Source organism: Pristiophorus japonicus, chromosome 13, assembly GCF_044704955.1.
Source record: "Pristiophorus japonicus isolate sPriJap1 chromosome 13, sPriJap1.hap1, whole genome shotgun sequence".
In the NCBI taxonomy this organism is placed as follows: Eukaryota; Metazoa; Chordata; class Chondrichthyes; family Pristiophoridae; genus Pristiophorus; species Pristiophorus japonicus.
The window spans coordinates 93,896,074-93,918,726 of record NC_091989.1 but is presented as its reverse complement, the minus strand read 5'-3'; positions in this window follow the sequence as shown (position 1 = coordinate 93,918,726).

Genomic DNA, 22,653 nt, shown 5'->3' with positions numbered 1-22,653 from the left:
AGCTCTAGCAGGCTTTGTTCGGTGATGGTTGTGGAGGATGACAGGACAGGTAGTTAATCAGAGTGCAGATAAAGGAGGTTCAATTGTAGGAACAAAACTATGTTTTTGACAAGCAGTGAATGGAGTTTTGGTCTGCCTTGTGCAGACGTGGTAACTGCCTGACTTTGAGCCCAGCTTTGTCTGCCTTTGTGGTTTGGGATGGACCCAACCCTATTCAGTCCATGGATCTTCCCCATCAATCGCCATGGCTCTTTTTTTAATGCATATGTGTCGCATAGCTGGTTGGGACAGGAGCAGTAACAGGGAGGGATGTAACTTAGAGGGATCAGCCACAGCTCCAAATCAAGTGACCCTGAATTCTGAACAATTCCAGCAGTCAGAAGGTGAGTTAAATGTTGCGAAGAAATTGAATTGCTTGAACAAGCTATCATCACGTAGCACATTTATTGCTTGCAGTAGACTTTGCTATCTTGTTTCACTATACTGCAACAAGAGTGTTTTAAACATCAGGTTATAAAAATGCTTCTGATTTTTATGAATCAGTACTGTACAAACATGTAGCTTGTGACTGGATTCATACAACTTCAGCTTTTCTTAAAGCTGCAGTTGCCATGGCATTTGTTGTATTTTAAACATAAAAGTTTGATTTTCTTATGTGCTTTCCAATAAACAGCTAACAACAAACAATTCTTCTGCGAAATATTCTATTTTGTACAAAAAAATTGTCATTGGTACAGGTTTGAAAATGTGCTGTACTAAATTATCATCAGCCCCGAGGACAGGAAGTGATTGCACAGCACTGGCCTGGTGGTAATTGGGATGTAACAGTTGCGTTTGACATTCATTCAGAAAATACAAGGAAAATGAATATATGGACTATTAGATCTTGTCCCATGCCTTGACTAGTAATGTTTTTCTACTATCTATTTGCAGTTGCTAAAGTGATGACGTGTTTTAGCCATTCACTGAACTGCTAGGTTACATAGAACTAAATTGAATTTACTCCACAGAAACAGGCCATTCAGCCCAACTGGTCTGTGCTGGTGTTTACATTCCACACGAGACTCCTCCCACCCTACTTCATCTCACTCTATCAGCCAAACCTTCTATTCCTTTCCCCCTCATACTCATCTAGCTTCCCCCTGTTCGCCTCAACTACTCCTTGTGGTAGCAAATTCCACATTCTCACCATTCACTGGGTAAAGAAGTTTCTGTTGAATTCCTTATTGGATTTATTAGTGAATGTCTTACATTAGATCTTTTAGATCAGGGCATTAATAGTAGGGGATTTCAACTACCCAAATATTAACTGGGATAAAATCAGTGTAAAAGGTATAGATGGTACAGAATTCTTAAAATGCATTCAGGAGAACTTTTTTAACCAGTACATAGCAAGCCCAACAAGAGGGGGGCAATTCTGGACTTAGTTTTAGGAAATGAAGCTGGGCAGGCAGAAAGGGTGGTAATCAGTTTGGTGGTAATGATCATAATTCAGTTATATTTAGCCCAGTTATGGAAAAGGACAAAGATAGACCAGGAGTAAAATTCCCAATTGTGGAAAGGCCAATTTTTCTAAGCTGAGATGTGATTTAGCGAAAGTGGACTGGAAACAGCTACTTCAAGGTAAATCAGTGCCAGAGCAGTGGAAGGCATTTAAGAACGAGATAGTGAAGGTTCAATGCAAATATGTTCCCACAAAGAAAAAAGGTTGGACTTCCAAATCGAGAGCTCCATGGATTTATTCATGATCATATTGAATGGCGGTGCAGGCTTGAAGGGCCGAATGGCCCACTTCTGCACCTATTTTCTATGTTTCTATGATGTCACAGGGCATTCAGGGTAGGATAAGGCAAAAAAAAGAAACTTATATCAGATACTGAAAGCTTAATACTACAGAAAGCCGAGAGGAGTATAGAAAGATCAGGGGTAAAATTAAAAAAGGAATGTAGGAAAGCAAAGAGAGGACATGAAAAATATTGGCAAGTAAAATCCAAAGATGATTTATAAATACATAGAGCAAGAGGATAATTAAGGAAAGAGTAGAGACCAAAAAAGTTAACTGTGTGTGAAGGTGGAAGAAGTGGGTATGGTTCTAAATTAATACTTTGCATCTGTCTTCACAAAAGCGGGGACGATGCAGACATTGTAATTGAGGAGGAGGAGTGTGAAATATTAGATCAGATAAACATAGTGAGAGACAAAATATTGAGGGATTTAGCATCTTTGAAAGTAGATAAATCGCCAAGTCTGCATGAAATCTATCCCAGGCTGTTAAGAGAAGCAATGGGAGGAAATAGCAGAGGTTCTGACTGATATTTTCCAATACTCTCTGGCTACAGTTGTGGTGCCAGAGGACTGCTAACATTGTTTAAAAAGGGAGTACTGGATAGACTGAGTAATTACAGGCCAGTCAGCCCAAACTCAGTGGTGGGCAAATTTTTGGAAAGAATTCTGAAGAGCAGTATTAATCATTATTTAGAAAGACACGAGTTAATCAAGGACAGTCAGCATAGATTTGTTAGTGACTTGATTGAACTTTTTGAGGAGGTAAAACAGGCCAGGGAATACACAATAAATAGTAGGATACTGAGAAATGTAGAGGAACAGAGGGACCTTGGAGTGCATGTCCACAGATCCCTGAAGGTAGCAGAGCAGGTAGATAAAGCAGTTGAGAAGGCATACGGGATACTCTCTTGATCAGCTGAGGCATAGAATACAAGAGCAGGGAGATTAGAACATAAGAACAAAAGAAATAGGAGCAGGAGTAGGCCATTTGGGCCCTCGAGCCTGCTCCGCCATTCAACAAGATCATGGCTGATCTGATCTTGGCTTCAACTTCACTTTCCTACCTGCTCCCCACAACCCTTGACTCTCCTATCATGCAAAATTCTGTCGATCTCCACCTTATTCAATGATCCAGCCTCTCCAGCTCTCTGGGGTAGAGAATTCCAAAGATTCCCGACTCTCTGAGAGAAGAAATTCCTCCTCATCTCCATTTTAAATGGTCAACCCCTTATTCTGAAACAAGGGGAAACATCCTCTCTGCACCTACCCTGTCCAGCCCCCTCAGAATATTTTACGTTTCAATAAGATCACCTCTCATTGTTCTAAACTCCAATGAGTATAGGCCCAACCTGCTCAACCTTTCTTCATAAGACAACCCCTTCATCTCACGAATCAACCTCATGAACCTTTTCTGAACTGCCTCCAATGCAAGTTTATCCTTAAATAAGGAGACCAAAACTGTACATAGTACTCCAGGTGTGGTCTCATCAACACAATACCAACAGTTGCAGCAAGACTTCCCTACTTTTGTACTCCATCCCCCTTGCAATAAAGGCCAACATTCCACTTGCCTTCCTAATTATTTGCTGTATCTGTATGCTAACTTTTGTGTTTCATGTACAAGGACACCCAGATCCCTCTGTATTGCAGCATTTTGTAATCTCTCTCCATTTAAAAAATAATTCACTTTTTTATTCTTCCTACCAAAGTGTATAACCTCACATTTTCCCACATTATTCTCCATTTGCCAAATATTTGCCCACTCACTTAACCTATCTATATCCCTTTGCAGATTATATGTGTCCTCTTCACAACTTGCTTTCCCACCTATCTTTGTATTGTCAGCAAATTTGGCTACGTTACACTCGGTACCTTCATCCATGTCCTTAATATAGATTGTAAATAGTTGAGGCCCCAACACTGATCCCTCTGGCATCCCACTAATTACAGTTTGCCAATCTGAAAATGACCCATTTATCCTGACTCTTTATTTTCTGTTAGTTAACCAATCTTCTCCTCATGCTAATATATCACCCCCAACCCTATGAGCTCTTATCTTGTGCAGTAACCTTTTATGTGGCACCTTATCGAATGCCTTCTGGAAATCCAAATGCACGATATCTACTGGTTCCCCTTTATCCACCCTGCTTGTTACATCCTCAAAGAACTCTAGCAAATTAGTCAAACATGATTTCCCTTTCATAAAACCATGCTGACTCTGATTGAATTATGCTTTTCTAAATGTCCCGCTACTGCTTCCTTAATAATGGACTCTCACATTTTCCCAATGACAGATGTTAGGCTAACTGGACTATAGTTTCCTGCTTTCTGTCTCCCCCTTTTCTTGAATAGGGTTTACATTTGCGGTTTTCCAATCCGCTGGGACCTCTCCAGAATCTAGGGAATTTTGGCAGATTACAACCAATGCAGCCGCTATCTCTGCAGCATGTAGGCCATCAGGTCCAGGGGACTTGTCCACCTTTAGTCCCATTAGTTTGCCTAGTACTTTTTCTCTAGTGATAGTGATTGCTTTATGTTCTCTCCTCCCTATAGCTCCTTGATTATCTTATTATTGGGATGCTTTTGGTGTCTTCTACCATGAAGACCGTTATACACTATTTGTTCAAAGTCTTTATCATTTTCCTGTTTTCCATAATTAATTTCCCAGTCTTATCCTCTAAGGGACCAATGTTTACTTTAGCTACTCTTCCTTTTTATATACCTGTAGAAGCTTTTACTGTCTTTTCTTACATTTCTTGCTAGTTTACTCTCAGAATCTATCTTCTCTCTTTGCCAATTTAATTTGTCCAATCTATATGACGATTTAAATCGCCCATGATTATTGCAGTATCTTTCTTACAAACCTCCATTATTTCTTGATTTATACTATGTCCTACAGTCAGTGGGCTTATAGACTACTCCCACCAGTGACTTCTTTCCCTTGCTATTTCTTATCTCCATCCAAACTGATTCTACATCTTGATCTTCTGAGCCAATATCATTTCTCAGTACAGCACTGATTTCATCCTTTATTAACAGAGCTACCCACCTCCTTTTCCTTTCTGCCTATCCTTCCGAAATGTCAAATACCCCTCAATATTCAGTTCCCAGCCTTGGTCGCCTTGCAACCACGTGTCTGTAATGGCTATCAGATCACATCCAGATATTTCTATTTGTGCCGTCAACGCATCTATCGTGTTACTAATGCAGCGTGCATTTAGATAAAGAGCTTTTAATTTAGTCTTTTTACCATTTTTCCCTCCTCTGACTCTACTTTCTGGTGCACTCTTATCTTATACGCTCTGTTCCTTTCTGTCACACTCTGGTTATCATTACCCGGCAGTATTGCCTTCTCCTTTCTCCTTGACTTTTTTAATTTCCCTCCCTTGAACCCTCTAGAACTGCTATTTAGGCCACAGCTCAAGTACTGTGTACAGATCTGGTCACCACATTACAGAAAGGATGTGACCGCACTCGAGAGGGTACAGAGGAAATTGATGAGAATGTTGCCTGGACTGGAGAATTTTAGGTATGAGGAAAGATTGGACAGGCTGGGTTTGTTTTCTTTTGATCAGAGGAGTCTGAGGGAAGATTTAATTGAGGTGTATAAAATTATGAGGGGCCGAGATAGAGTTAATAAGATAAACCTATTTCCCTTAGCAGAAAGGCCAATAGATTTAAATTATTTAGAGGAAACTATTAAACTGGTAGAGGCGGAAACTGCATTTGAAAAGTGTTTGGATTGCACTTGAAGTGTCGTAACCTACAAGATCGCGGACCAAGAGCTGGAAAGTGGGATTAGGCATGATAGCTCTTTTCCGGCCGGTGCAGACACGATGGGCTGACTGGCCTCCTTCTGTGCCATCTATTTCTATGATTCTGTTTATGATTTTGTTTATGACTCCTATTTTTGGTCTCCCCATAAGTGGAAACAGCTTCTCTTATCAAATCCCTTCATAATTTTAAAGACCTCTATTAAGTTAGCTTTCAGTCTTCTCTTTTGTAGAGAACAAAGCCCCAGCCTGTTCAGTCTTTCCTCTCAGTTCTGATATTAATGTAAATCTTTTCGGCTCATTCTCCAGTGCCTCTAAATCCCTTTTTTGTGATATAGCGACCAGAACTGTGCACAGTATTCTATTGTGGTCTAACTAATGTTCTATATACGTTTAGCATAACTTCTTTGCTTTTCAATTCTACTCCTCTAGAAATGAACCCCGGTGCTTTCTTTGCATTTTTATGGCCTTGTTAACTAATGTGTTGCTACTTTTAATGATTTGGGAATCTACCGCTAGATCCCTTTGCTCCTCCACCTCATTTAGACTCTTAACATGGTTAAGTTTTTACAGCTGATCTACCCTTCTTTATTCTAGATAAGAAAAGCAATGAAAGGTCACAATCTATAAGCTAATGTGTTCTGTTATAAAGAGTGTTTATTTTTGTGGTTCTTTTCTTGTTTTCTTTAATAACTACAGGACCTAGCTGGTCTATTTTATCTTTTGCTAAAGATTTCAATACGTTTGACTCAGCTCCGTCCAGAGGGCAGTCCTCTGTTCACGCACTTTATACAAAGAAAGAAAGACTTGGATTTATATAGCGCCAGTCACGACCACTGGATGTCCCAAAGCACTTTACAGCCAATGAGGTATTTTTGGAGTGTAATGTAATTGTGCCAATTTGCACACAAGCAAGCTCCCACAAACAGCAATGTGATAATGACCAGATAATCTGCTTTTTTTTGTTATGTTGATTGAGAGATAAATATTGGCCAGGACACCGGGAATAACTCCCCTGCTCTTTTTGCCATAGTGCCATGGGATCTTTTATGTCCACTTGAGAGATCAAACCGGACTTCAGTTTAACATCTCATCCAAAAGTCAGCACCTCCAACAGTGCAGCACTCCCTCAGCACTGCACTGGAGTGTCTGCTTAGATTTCTTTGTGCTTAAGTCCCTGGGGTGGGACTTGAACCCACAACTTTCTGACTCAGAGGCAAGGGTGCTACTCACTGAGCCACAGCTGATACATCCCCAATGGTTGCCTGTGTATACCCTGGTTATTAGGAAATGGATGGAATATGTGTGCCAGTTATTAGCAAAAGTAGAGCATGTGTGTACTGGTTATTATGAAGAGAGTGGAGTGAATGTGTGTGCACTGGCTATTGGAAAGAGAAAGAAGCCTGTGTGTATGCCCTGGTTATTAGAAAGGGGATCAATATATTTGTGCTGCTTATTTGAAATTAGAGAAAGCAGGTATGTGTGTGTCATTAGGAAGAGAGTGATTGTAGCATGAGAATGCAGAGATGAAGTGTTGGTTATTTGCAAGAGGATGGAGTATGGTGCCTGTGTGCCCTTAGGAGAGGATGCAGTGATGGGTGCTTCTGTGAAGGTATTGGTTTAGAAAGAGGATGTAGGGATGGACTCTCTGTATTGTGGTTATTAAGAAGAGGATACAATATATGCTAATTCTGAAGTGTATGGAGTATGAATGTATGGAGTATGAATGTTCAATATTAGAAACAAGATTATGCGTGTGATGGTTATTCAGAAGAGAATGCAGTGATAGTGTGTGTGTATGCTGATTATGGAGAAATGGATGGAATGTGAGAGTTGGAAGAGGATAGAGTGATTTTCTTTTAATTCATTCCTGGGATGTGGGCGTCGCTGGCAAGGCCAGCATTTATTGCCCATCTCTAATTTCCTTCAAGCAGGTGGTGATGAGCCATCTTCTTGATTCACTGCAATCCATGTGTGCTTCTTTGCGGGAGCTTGGTACAACTCAGTGGCTTGTTCAGCCATTTCAGAGGGCAGTTAAGGGTCAACCATATTGCTGTGGGTCTGGAGTCACATATAGGCCAGACCGGGTAAGGACTGAAGGTTCCTTCCCTAAAAGACAATAGCGACCCAAATGGGTTTTTACGACAATCTGGTAGTTTCATGGTCACCATTACTGATACTAGCTTTTTATTTTCAGATTTATTTAATTAACTAAATTTAAATTCCCCAGCTGCCTTGGTAGGATCTAAACTCATGTCTCCGGATTACTAGTTCAGGCCTCTGATCATTAGACTAGTAACATAACCATTGTAGTACCATACCCTTTATGCATAGATGGATGGGTTTTTGTGTGCTGGTTATTCGGAGGAGGCTATGTGTCTACCTGTGTGTGTGTGTGTGTGTGCATGTTGATTATTAGGAAGAGGATGTTGTATTAGAATGCGTGTATATCATACCTTGATTTATTTAACATCCTGAGGGCAGTGTGTAAACACAAGTAAAGCCTCCTTGATATCTCCTGCCTTTTTTCCCCAAAACTCCAAAGGCAACCGAGCAGAAGGGTGTGATTTTCTAACTTGTGGGTTTTAGACCCTTTCAACTGTTGTCTGTCACTTACCGCAAAAGCTGGAATGCTGCAAATTTCAACAAACAGCATCTTCATTTTGCACCACTGATCAGTCGAGCTGCTCAGTGAGAAATTAATTGGAATTATTCAAATTAACTGCTTCATGCAGCTTAATATGCAAATATATGCACTGAGTGTTACTAAATGCAAAAGGTGTGGCATCATATGGTCGTGGTAGCTAAGTGAGTTCAGCAGGAGACATAGGAGACCATGTTTTTTTGAACCACAATTACCCATTTTAGTTACAATTCTGAAAATTGCATTGATGTTTTCTTGAATCGACATAACGTTCCCTGATCCATGCATTAGCCGTGGCAGTTTCAGTTTTAAAAAGTAAATAAAATATCAACAGACATTCATCAAGATTTGAGTAAATACATGAACAACCTCCAAAAGTTTGAAAAAAACTGATTTCACTGCTTTAAACTCTTGAGTTTGTTCAGAAGACTGAGCTGCACCCACCAGAAGGAACCTTGTTCCCCGAGACACAGCAACCTGAAAGAAAAAAGAAAGACTTGCATTTATATAGGACCTTTCATGACCATCGGACGTCTCAAAGCGCTTTACAGCCAATGAAGTACGTTTTGAAGTGTAGTCACTTGTAATTTGGGAAACGCGGCAGCTAATTTGTGCACAGCAAGCTCCCATAAACAGCAATGTGATAATGACCAGATAATCTGTTTTTGTTATGTTGATTGAGGGATAAATATTAGCCAGGACACTGGGGATAACTCCCCAGCTCCTCTTCGAAATAGTGTCATGGGATCTTTTACGTTCGCTTGAGAGCAGACAGGGCCTCGGTTTAACGTCTCATCCAAAAGCACCGGAGTGTCAGCCTAGATTTAGGTGCTCAAGTCCCTGGATTGGGATTTGAACCGACAACCTTCTGACTCAGAGGCGAGTGTGCCACCCACTGAGCCACAGCTGAAAACCTGGTCAGGTAACAGCCCATCTTCCCTTCTGTACAATCTGTATGTACAGTAAAAGTGCCTGGCAAAGACTGTACCTAAGTTGTACCATATGCAGCATGCCCACAATAGTTTTTAAAGTCTTTAATACATATGCATTAATGCAAACTCCTTCGGAAATTAATCCAGTACACAGATGGGCTGATTACTCATAATAAAGTGAAGTCGCTTAAATATTTTAGTGGCTCTCCTGGCTTATTCTATATGGTGCACTGAAGGGGGCAACATTTTCAGTGCCAGCAGCTTTCAAAGGGCTGCTAGCGATTTGACCGCATCATTTATTTTTTGGGTGGCAGAAGGATGACACCAGAGGCCAACATATAGATGAAGCAAAAACAGAAAATGCTGGAAACTCTCAGCGGGTCAGGCAGCATCTGTAGAGAGAGAAACAGAGTTAACGTTTCAGGTCGATGACCCTTTGTCAGAACTGAACATTTTTTTAGAGTCATAACAGGTTTTAAGTAAGAGGCAAGGAAAGCAGGGAGGGGAGAAAAAACAAAAGGGACAGTTTGTGATAGGGTAGAAGTATCCAAATCATCATTAGCTGCCATCCGAAAGAAATGGGGACAGAGGTTATAATCTGAAATCTCTAACTTGTTTTAGTTCTGACGAAGGGTCATCGACCTGAAACGTTAACTCTGTTTCTCTCTCCACAGATGCTGCCTGACCTGCTGAGTATTTCCAGCACTTGCTGTTTTTATTTCTGATTTCCAGATTCTATGGTATTTTGTATATAGATGAAGCAATAAGCTCAGTGTGCATTTCACTTTTCTATCCGATTCTCTGCCAGCGTAGAATCAGCAGTCGTTTGCCTCCATTTCCCTCGCATGACTACTCTCCAATAATAAATTGCGCATTGTCCTGCTCATTTCCCCAAAGTTGTCTTTATCTGTTTATTCCGCTGCATCCAGCCGTAACGCTCTGATCCTCCGCAGTGTCTGGGTTCCTCAAGCGCAGGGAAGGGTCTGCGTTTGCAGATGAAGAGACACCACAGTCGCACGAGACTGAGTGATGAATGGTATATACCTGGTGGAACATCCAGATTATATGTGGATACTGATAGTGCACGATATCCATTTGGGCTGGAACCAGTTAGTGCATAGATGGGCTTTTGAGTTGATCTGCTCACCTCAGTGGTGCAAACCAGCAACCCTCCTCCATACTTGCTTCAGATGTTCATATTCAAAACTCCACGAAGTTATCTGTATTATGGAGGCAGCATCCAATCCTCTTATGGCTAATGCCCCCTTCCCTTTTTCCAAGGCATTTTTTGACAGATGCTTGGCAGTCATTTTTCATAAATCTGGAAAGAAGCTAAAGAACTATAATTCTCAATTCTACGATCATAAACTAGATATTGCTCTTTATCTTTTGATAATATACTTTCATTTATATAGAGGCTTTCATGTTGAAATATCTCAAACCACTTTGCACAATGACTTTTTTTAACTGTTACGCAGGGAAACATTCTGCGTGGGGGTCGTTTTGCCTTTGGGAGTTAATGGACCAAAAATTGTGGTCTCTACGAGTGTGTACGATGTGCGCACACACCCGTCGAGGCCCCGCAAGTGCCGGTTCTCGGTGCGCGATGCGCATGCACCAAAATCCGACACTTGTGAACTGTCAAAATTTCTTTTGACAGTTCTAACTCATCCCCGGGAGAAGGGCCTTCGCGGGCAGAGATTTGAGCTATTTACCCAACTCTTGCCCACCGAATGTCCTTCAAACTCTTATGCCTGGTAAAAGCAACCAGCGTAAGAGTTTTAAAAGGTAGAAAAATAAATTTATATTAAAAACCCTGTCCATTAAGGTAAGCTTATTTTTTAACCCTATTCATAAATTCATATTCATAATTTTTCAAAACTTTTTTGGCTAAAACATTTAATTAAATTCAATTTCAATTAATTTTAAATACGTGAAGTGTTTTTCTTATTTATTTTAAATGTTTGTGTTTTTGGGGATGTCCACATTCATACAAATGGTGATCTCCGCACAAACGGAACTCAGCACTGCTGTGAATGGAGATATGTCATTTTCATGATCCCAGGCTGCACATACGCTCCTGGAATACGTGGGCCCATGTGCTGGGCTGAACTTGGAGGCCTCGTAATGCAAGTGTTTGTTCCTATGGAACCACCAGGTACATTCGTAAATATTTTTGTGACCGTCATTTTTCGCCCATTGCAACATGGGCGATATCCATTCAACAATCTGTTATGCATCTCAACTCTCTTCCATTGACTTCAATGGAAATGAAAATAGTGAGAGATGTATAATGAGCTGCTGAATCGATGCCACCCATTTTACACTATTGCACAATGTCAAAATGACCCCCAATCTCTTCTGTACATATTCTTGTTCAGAATTACTCTCGTTAGGCAGACATTGCACTGAGAAATAATCAATTGTTTTGCACTAACCGCCATGACTAACCACTGCAAATCGAGCGCTGGCCGTACCTTGTGCTGTAAGAAAGGGTGAGCTCATTTGAATATTTTAATGTCACTCCCACTGTTGGGAATTCCAGCACCAGTAAATTGCATCACTTTTGTAGGGGATGGGTGGTTAGACGAGAAGGGCAACAGCCCACAGCCCTTTCGAGGTCAATGTCTAGATGAGAAGGCAGGACGGGTGGCTTCAATGAAAGGTCAGGATCACCCAGGGAAGGAAAACCTAAATTCTCCTGCACTGTTGCATTTCCCAGAATCACCAGTCACATTATAGTGAGCAGGTCTTATTTTCATTGCACAGTTGGTATGTACAAACTTTGAACGTCCTGTCTATGGGGTCGATTTTCAGCACCTCACTGCCCACTGCTGCCAACATTCCACCTGAAGATCCGCCCAGTGCCACTTTCGGGGTGGCCTGGAGCGGGCGGAAGGGGAGAGCCTCCGGGAACCGCCCGCTGACGTCAGCAGACGGCCGAGTGGCGCAACTGAGCTCCCGCCCGCCGAGCTCCCAGATTCCTGCGGGCGGGACTCGGTGCCAGAACGGGGGTGGACTACTGGCTGGAGGCTGGTCCGTCCCTGACGGTGAGTATGAAGAAACTGAGAAAAAGGTAAGTGAACATTTTAATACTTTTTTTCAACAGCGACTTACCTGGATGGGGTCCCCTGCAGGTCTTCGGATAGTTTTATTATTTTTTGCTGTTTTTTTTTCAGGTCTTCGACCCTCCGTGGGCCCAACTCCATCCGCGGCGGCACTTGGGCGGCAAGCACCTCTGCCGCCGAGAATGCGACCTCCCGCCCGCTGCTGCCCAGATTGGCGGTGTACGTCTTCCATTTGCCGCTCGTCGACCTTCGCGCAACCTTCTTCATGCAGGAAGAATGTTCCCGATGTTGGGGAAGTCCAGAACCAGGGGACACAGTCTAAGGATAAGGGGGAAGCCATTTAGGACTGAGATGAGGAGAAACTTCTTCACCCAGAGAGTGGTTATCCTGTGGAATTCTCTACCACAGAAAGTTGTTGAGGCCAATTCACTAAATATATTCAAAAAGGAGTTAGATGAAGTCCTTACTACTAGGGGGATCAAGGGGTATGGTGAGAAAGCAGGAATGGGGTACTGAAGTTGCATGTTCAGCCATGAACTCATTGAATGGCGGTGCAGGCTAGAAGGGCCGAATGGCCTACTCCTGCACCTATTTTCTATGTTTCTATGTTTCTATGAATATCCTGCCCAAAGTACCGTCCGGTACCTCGGCGGCCATCGGGCAGCACTTTGGGCGGCACTTGGGCGGGCGGAGGCCTTGCTGAAAATCGGCCACTATATTTCTCTGCTCAGGGTGTCAGCTGAAGCAGGTATCAGACCTCTGAATCCCATAACACGTGTTCCCGGTGCCAAAACTGCTACAGCGTTATCAGCTCCATCATCTATTGGATAAGAAATAGAAAGATTAATTATGTAATTTTCTTTTCTGGTCCTGACATTCCTATATAGAAATGGAATAAACATCAACATACATTGGAAAATGAAACCCAGTGCCACTGCTGCTCAAATTCATTTTATGCCTCAACAGCCACCTTCTGTATTGCCACAAGGTCAAACATCACTGCTCCTGTCTCTCTCCCCACCCCCCAAATCTCCGGGATTTATTCTTGATCCACTGTAATCCGCAGCATGTGAGCCCATATTGCCTTTTGCAATGTTTGACCATCTGTTTCTCCTTTCAGTATCTTTCACAACTAGATATTTGTCCAGATTCTCCTGAAAGGAATTAATCAACTTTAACCCTAAAGTTGTGAGGCTCTACTCCCAGTGCAGAGTTTCATTCAACAGGAACTTGTATCGGAGAATTGCACACACACACATGAGATGAGTTTGCCCGATTTGCGGTGATCCCGATTTTCTGGCCAAGTTGTCATCGCCGCCCAATTTCCATCTGATCTCGTTGTTCGATTCTCTAATCTGTGCTCCTGGCAAGCCAGATTGGGTGTCAAGAGCAGAGTCGTGCTATTTTGAGCTATAGTATCCTCTTTGATTAAATAAATCTACTTTTCAGTGGTAATTTTTCAACTTTGCTTTCCCAGTGGAGAGCTTCACTGGGAGCACAAAGTTGGAAAACTATTCCTCAATATATGTATTATTGTTCGGGAGAGGGGACAGAGTTTACATACCTTCGAATTTACTGTTACTTGATTCGCATCAAAGTTTTGAGTTTCTGCAAAGATGCAAATGCAATTTTGTATCATATACTGTCCTGTATTGATGCCATTATATTCTATGCATGTCACAACGTAGACTGGGTGTAAGTGATTGGATCTGGCAAATCAGTATTTTAGTTGCAGTATTTTACAATTGGCTGATGTTATTCCAAGTATAATGTATTTGCTTCATGGGTTCTTTGCTTAAGAATTCATAGCAACACATTGCTATTAAGAACTAGTTGGTTTATTAGCAAAAGGTTTGATAATCACACTAGACATTCCCAGTTCATCCACCAGGCTCACAACCACCTGCCTCATCGTGGATCCCCCGAACACAAGTGGCTGGGGTTTTATTGAGTCTTGTGAACATCACATGCCTGGCTAAGCCACTCCCAACTCAACAACTCTACAAACCTGTGAGCATACATTACACCAAGCACTTTTTGGAGTCTCAAACCTGTGCAATGGACCTGCTGCACAAAAAAACAAATCAAACATGGCTGACAACTGTGTGCTGTGTAGACATGGAGAAGGCTAACTGCAGCGGTGGCATTCCTTTGGGCCTGAGCAGACAAGCTAAGATTGTCTGAATTCTGCACTACTCTGTATATGTATGTATGTATGTCCATCTTTGCAAAGAGAAAAGGGAATTCAGATCATGCTGTAGCATCAGTGGAGTCAAGCAATGATATATGTTTCCAAAAATACAGAATAAACCAGAGCCACAAGGGACAAATCACTGGCAATTGAAAAATAAACCTTCAGCACAGTGTTGGAAGGATGGGTTGAGTGCTGGGATTCTCCCAAATAACCATGTGAAAAGTACTGCTGTGAAGTTCTAGTTTCTCCCCTCCGCTCCTCAAGATGCAAAACCGTGCTGAGATGTGGGCATAGGTATCTTGTCCACATGTTTTTCATCTGTGAAATTTGACAATGACTGTCAGCAATTTGTTCAGCTATGAAAGAAGCCAGGCTGCACTTCCAGGAAGGAGTGTGCATCTAGTTCAGGACAGATGTTCACCTTGCACAGACTCCAAACAAAGACCAACATTTAAGAAGTTATCGTATGTGAAATCCCTTTCACCAGTCTCTGTGTTCTGCTGTCCCAACACTAAAGTGATCCAGAGTATCACAAACCCTTGTTTTGGGTCTGCAGTCAAGAAGTACGATTTACAAATATAAGATAGTCACTAATAAATCTAATAGTTAATTCATGAGAAACTTCTCTACCCAGAGAGTGGTGAGAATGTGGAACTCGCTACTATGGGGAGTAGCTGAGGCAAATAGCACAGATTCATTTAAGGGGAAACTAAATAAGCAATGAGGGAAAAAAGAATAGAAGGATATGTTGATGGGGTTAGATGAAAAGGGATGGGAGGGCTCTTGGGTGGAGCATAAACACCGACATAGACCAGTTGTGGCGAATGGCCTGGTTTTGTGCTGTAAACTTGATGTAACTCATAGCACTATTGAGGGAACGTAAATTAGTCAAATCCAGCGTTTACCTACCTGGGCAGTGCACTATCATCAGATGCATCGTCGGATTAAGAGGCATCATGGACTGAGGAAGGCCTTCTCAACTTCTGGCTACCTGAGGAAGTACCGATCAGATGGGTGTGAACTAAAAATGAAGACCAGTTGTAAAGTGTATGAGGCAGTGGGCTGCCATCTCTTCTGTGAGACTTGGACAGTCTACAGTTGCCACATCAACTGCCTTAAAAATATTCAGCTCTACCATGAACATCAGATGACATGATCTGGAGGACCTGGATCGGGATCATAAGAACATAAGAAATAGGAGCAGGAGTGGCCATTTGGCCCCTCGAGCCTGCTCCACCATTCAATAAGATCATGGCTGATCTGATCATGGGCTCAGCTCCACTTCCCTGCCCGCTCCCCATAACCCTTAACTCCCTTTATTGTTCAAAGATCTGTCTATCTCCATCTTAAATATATTCAACAAACCAGTTTCCACAGCTCTCTGGGGTAGAGAATTACACAGGTTCATGACCCTCTGAGAGAAGAAATTGCTCCTCATTTCCATATTAAATGGGCGATCCCTCATTCTGAAACTATACCCCCAGTTCTAGATTTCTCCATGAGGGGAAACATCCTCTCTGCGTCTACCCTGTCAAGGAATACATTTCAATAAGATCACCTCTCATTCTTCTAAACTCCAATGAGTACAGGCCCAACCTGCTGAATATTTCTTCATAAGACAACCCTTTCATTTCAGGAATCAACCTAGTGAACCTTCTCTGAACTGCCTCCATGTCGATCAAAGCTTGGTTGAGATGGCCTGGCACATCTTGAGTGTGTCGGATGATGAGCTGCTCAATCATTGTCTTCTACTCAGTCATTTTGTGGAGGATGGTTCAAGAATTGTGAGAAACAATAAAACCCAGAAATGGCTGGAAACACACAGCAGGTCAGTAGGCATCAAAAGAGGGAAAGACATGTGTCCGGCTCAGGTGCGAACCCGGTTTCAAAACTGAGCAAACATATTCATAAAATCAGGAAAAAGAGGGAGGGACAAAACAAACCTGCAGAGAGGAACCAACGGCAGAATGATTGCACGATGATGGAACAGATCACCTCAAGTCAAGCAATGGACAGAAATGTTAAAGAAATAAAGAACACCTGAACAGTTTAGGCAGTAAGAGGCCAATCGAAGGAAAAGGCAAGTCAATGGGAGAGGTGGAAAACACCGAAAGCCTGCAGATCAGTTCTGAAACATTACTCTGAAAACTGAAAATGCCAGCAAAGCACAGTGTCTGCCAGCACTGAAAATAATCCAACACCAAGGATGCCTACATTCCCCTTTCTCCCCCACACCCTCCCCGTCACCCTGCCAGCACTCTGTTCAGATGAAGAATTCTCCCCCCAGTCCGCACCCAAACATCAACCTGTGTCCCCTCCCCACCTGGACACCAATGTACCGACTCCACACTGAGAAGAAAATGGAGGGTCTGAAATTACAGGAGCCATTGTCCAGATGGGAAGGCCAAGCGAAAGATGAGATGTTGTTCCTGAAGCTTGCGTTCAGCATTTATTTAGAGCATTTACTTGGACATGTACTTTATTTTCTGCTTGGCTGAATTGAACTGATGTGCTGAGAATAGAGTACCCAGCAGATCTGCTCATTCTGGGCACACGCTGCAGAAACGACCCTCCACATCCATTGATTTCTTTCTCTGCCAACTGGGCAATACCCTGTCCTGCACTTCCTCAATATCTCTTCAGCTACCGTAAGTGCTGCATTGTCAAAGTCGCCATCTTTTGGATAAGGCATTAAACCAATTAAATCTGCTAGCTCAGGTGTATGTAAAGATTCTACGGCACCATTCAAGGAAGATCCACAGTTGTGGTGTCCAGGACAAAAAGGCTCCTTGCTGTTTTCATCATTGTTGATTGTCAAACCTTGCTGTGCTTAAGTTGGCTGTTGCATCTGTCTACATGACTGCATTTCAAAAGCAATCCATTGGCTGAACAGTGCTTTGGGATGTTCTGTATGTCATAGAGCTCCACCTAGTGGACGACTGATATAATGCAACTACTGATGTATTAATAATAAACGGTCATGTGGCAAAGTCACATGATGACAGTTTCTGTTAAGGAGCCATCTTGTAGCACGTGCTTCTGTAAATATATCACATTTGGCCACGAGGATAGGATCTTTAGATTCCATAGCTGATATTTTTGTTGGTGGAATATCCTGCCAACCGACAGAGTGACTTTGAGAAGAACAGCAAAAAATCTAAGCTATATTTCAAGCACACTTAGCTGAACTGTCGACGTTGCCAGTCACAACTGAAGAGATTGGTAGAGCAAACAAACGTGACCCATTTATGTCAAAGGTGTATGATTATATAGCAAACGGCTGGCCAAACCAGGTATCCGAGGAAAATATTCATCCATACTTTGTTCATAGGAATGTATTGTCAGTGGATAAAGATTGTATCATGTGGGGTGCAAGAGTAGTTATCCTAAATAAGTTCAGGTCCAAATTGTTAGGAGATCTTCATGACCAGCACCTGGGAATGTGCTTGACCAAGAGTTTTGCACGCAGTTATTTATGGTGGCTAGGTCTAGATAAAGATATAGAGTACATCATCAGTCAGTGTACAACATGTCAATCAGTAAGCAAGAAACCACCATCAGTATCATGGAAATGGCCCCCCAGGGTGTGGCAAAGATTACATGCAGATTTTGCTGAGGTAGAAGGACAACAACTGTTCATAGTGATAGATAGTCATTTGAAGTGGGTAGAGGTGTTTCCGATGTGGAAAATAACAAGTCAAACACTAGACAATTTGCAAAGATTGTTTTCCTTATATGATCTCCCAGAAGAAATTGTGTCTGATAATGCCTACAATTTTGTTCAGAAGAATTTGCACAGGTCATGAGCAGAAACTGTGTGAAACATACCAAGGTTCCACCGTACCACCCTGCTTCAAATGGTGCAGCAGAGCGCACAGTACAAATTGTAAAATGTGCCCTCATCAAACAAATGTTGGATCCAAATCCAAAGAAACGGCAGTTGTCATTGGAACTCAAACTGGCAAATTTTCTGATTACTTATTGAAATACTCCTCATGCAACTACTGGTGGAACACCAGCAAAGTTGTTTCTCAAACAAGAGCCACGAACCAGATTCTCATTGTTAAAGCCAAACTTGGCACAGTCAGTAGAAGATATAAATACTCAAGACAGAAAGAGAATCATGATAGAGGTTGAGTAAGAGAGAGGTGTGAAATTGAATCAGGTTAGAATGAAGAACCATCACCATAAATGGTTAAAGTGTTTACCAGGAAGAGTAATGAAGGTATATGGGCCTCGCACATATTTGGTCAAGATGTTTAATCATGGAACGGTTAGGTTTGTTTACATTGATCATATTTTACCTACAGATGCGGAAGGAGTTGAAAGTTAGAATGATTGGATTATTTCTGATGAATCCGATAGTCTTGTTACAAGTAGAGTACCAGTATCATATGTACTAGAAACAAGTCCAAGAGAAAGTCAGAATTTAAGTCTGAGTCCAAGTCAGGCAGACAAACAGTCTGACATTGTAGAGAGTCCAAATGTCGATCAAGGGTTTCCCTTGAAGGAAAACTGGCCTCAGGCTCAGTCGAGAATGAGTCTAAGTTCTAAAACAAGATTGGAAAGTTCTGTTCAAGAACAAAGGTATCCTCTTCAAAATAGAAAACTATTGGTTAAGTTTGATTTGTAAACATGGAAAAATAAGTTCATAACTTTTGTTGTATATAACATGCAAGTTATGTATAATTATTTTGTTATGATTACTTCTTCAATAAGGAGGGAGAAGTGTCATAGAGCCCCACCTAGTCATCATCATAGGCAGTCCTTCGGAATCGAGGAAGACTTGCTTCCACTTTTAGCATGAGTTCTTAGCTGGCTGTACAGTCCAATACGAGAACCACAGTCTCTGTCACAGATGGGACAGACAGTGGTTGAAGGGAAGGGTGGGCGGGGAGCCTGGTTTGCCGCATGCTTCTTCCGCTGCTGCGCTTGATTTCTGCATGCTCTCAGCGACGATACTCGAGGAGCTCAGCGCCCTCCCAGATGCACTTCCTCCACTTAGGGCGGTCTTTGGCCAGGGACTCCCAGGTGTCTGAGGATGTCGCACTTTATCAGGGAGGCTTCGAGGGTGTCCTTGTAATGTTTCCTCTGCCTACCTTTGGCTTGTTTGCCGTGGATGAATTCTGAGTAGAGCGCTTGCTCTGGGAGTCTCATGTCTGGCATGCAAAATATGTGGCCTGCCCAGCGGAGCTGGTCAGTGCTTCAATGCTGGGGATGCTGGCCTGGATAAGGATGCTAATGTTGGTGCGTCTGTCCTCCTAGGGGATTTGTAGGATCTTGTGGAAACATCGTTGGTGGTATTTCTCCAGCGACTTGAGGTGTCTACTGTACATGGTCCACGTCTCTGAGCCATCCAGGAGGGCGAGTATTACTATGGCCCTGTATACCATGAGCTTGGTGACAGTTTTGAGGGCCTGGTCTTCAAATACTCTAGCTCAGGCGGCTGAAGGCTGCACTAGCACACTGGAGGCGATGTTGGATCTTGTCGTCAATGCCCGCTCTTTTTGATAGGAGGCTTCCGAGATAAGGGAAGTGGTCCACATTGTCCAGGGTCGCACCGTGGATCTTGATGTCTGGGGGGGCAGTGCTGTACGGCGACGACAGGCTGGTGGAGGACCTTTGTCTTACTGATGTTTAGCGTAAGGCTCATGCTTTCATACGCCTCAGTAAATACACGGCTATGTCCTGGAGTTCAGCCTCTGTGTGTCATCTGCGTACTGTAGCTCGATGACTGAGGTTGGAGTGGTCTTAGACATGGCCTGGAGACGGCGAAGGTTGAACAGCTTCCCACTTGTTTTGTAGTTTAGGAACAGCTTCCCACTGGTTTCTGTAGTGGGTTATTGATGTACTGCAACTACTGATGTATTGATAATAAAAGGTCATGTGGCAAAGTCACATGAAGACCGTTTCTGTTATGGAGCCATCTTGTAGAGTGTGCTTGTGTGAGTAGCTATGTAAAGATATCACACTGTAGATATGAAAGGCACATATATAAATATGCATTCTTTCTTTCACTGTTTGGTAAGCCAATCACTACAGGACCAAAAGGTAGATTTCAGAGTCATGAATTGGCTACAGTTTGCAATCTCAGTGAAATATTTATAGAAGGGTGCAAAAACAGCAGTTAGATGTTTTCTGGGAGCAAAACGGTGCAAAGTGATTTTACACTTTACTTCAGGGAATTACCTTTTTATCACCACTTGATTTACGTTTTTCATTTTTTATTTAATGGATTCTTTTTCCTAAAGAAACTTCAGTCACAAACCATGGCTTTTTAAAGAAAACATTATTTATTATTAATACATTAGAAAAGCGAATAGGATAAACAGGTCATTTTCAGGTTGGCAGGCTGTAACTCGTGGGGTGCCACAAGAATCAGTGCTGGGGCCTCAGCTATTTACAATCTATATTAATGACCTAGATGAAGGGACTGAGTGTAATGTATCCAAGTTTGCTGATGATACAAAGCTAGGTGGGACAGTAAGCTGTGAGGAGAACACAAAGAGTCTGCGAAGATAGATTAAGTGAGTGGGCAGTAAGGTGGCAGCTGGAGTATAATGTAAGGAAATGTGAGGTTATTCACTTTGGTCGGAAGCATAGAAAAACAGAATATTTTTTAAATGGTGAAAAACTTTTACATATTGGTGTTCAGAGAGATTTGGGTGTCCTTGTGCAAGAAACACAGAAAGCCAGCATGCAGGTACAGCAAGCAATAAGGAAGGCAAATGGCATTTTGGCCTTTATTGCAAGGGGGTTGGAGTATAAAAGTAAGGAAATCTTGCTACAATTGTACAGGGCCTTGGTGAGACCACACTTGGAGTATTGTGCACAGTTTTGGTCTCCTTATCTAAGGAAGGATATACTTGCCTTGGAGACGGTGCAACGAAGGTTCACTAGATTGATCCCTGGGATGAGAGGGCTGTCCTATGATGAGCGATTGCGTAGAATGGGCTTATACTCTCTGCAGCTGAGAAGAATGAGAGGTGATCTCATTGAAACATACAAGATTCTGAAGGGGACTGCCAGATGCTGAGAGATTGTTTTCCCTGGATGGAGAGTCTAGAACTAGGGGCACAGTCTCAGGATAAGGGGTAGGTCATTTAAGACCGAGATGAGGAGGAATTTCTTCATTCAGAGGGTTGTGAATCTTTGGAATTCTCTGCCCTAGAAGGCTGTGGGTGCTGAGTCTTTGGGTATATTCAAGATTGAGGTAGATAGATTTTTGGATTCGAGGGGAATTAAGGGATATGGATATCAGACAGGAAAGTGGAGTTGAGGACGAAGCTCAGCCATGATCTTATTGAATGGAGGAGCAGGCTTGAGGGGCCGTCGGACCTACTCCTGCTCCTAATTCTTACGTTCTTATGTTCTTAAAATTTTCATTAGAATCTAAACAATATCTTGGGTTTATGTACCAATTAGAATTGTCTTTACAAAACAACATCATCTGAATTTCCAAAATGCATAACCTTTAGAAATTAATTGTCTGTCTTAGACTAAACCCATAACAAAAGTCAGATATTCATGGCTGGCTCAAGCTTGCTGGGCAGATTGGCAGCAAGCAGCCAAGCAAACCCCAGGTGAGCTGGCACCGCCTGGAAGTGAAATTCTTTAGCCCAACTCCTTGTTCACCGAGAACCACACCTCTGTGATGGTGGCTTGTCAACAGTAGACTCCAACAAATGCCAGCCACGATTGATTGACACACTTGTTTTCTCTGTGTCCACAGCCTAACATATGCAGGTGTTCAAAATGATCTCCAGCCGGCCTGGATTTGTTCTTGTCGCTATGGTGATCAATCCTCTGCCATGTTGTCTTTTACTACATGTCCATAACGTTAAGTCTGCAGGTGTTCAAACGGCCTTTAAACAGTCCTTTGTTCCCCAGACTTGCTGGAGCCGATTTAGTATCAAGCTTTCATCACTACATATGAATTTTCATTATAGTTTTTAGAGAGTTACTGAGACAAAGAGTTTTTTGCACAAAATGAAATGTGGTAATCCTGTAGCATACCTTTCTTATCTTGCTTATGGAAGAAACCATCCAATCCCTGTGCCAATAGCACTGTGAGGGCAACTTTTGCAAGGCAGCTGAGGTTGTAAGATTTTTTGGCCAAAAAATGAGTCTGCACTACCAGCATACAGTACACCCATTAAACATCTAAACCCAATATAAAATGGCCTGGGCCTTGTTGGGTAACAGTCTCCCAACAGTGCAAACCTCGCCAGCACTATACAGGAGCTTTCCTGTTGAA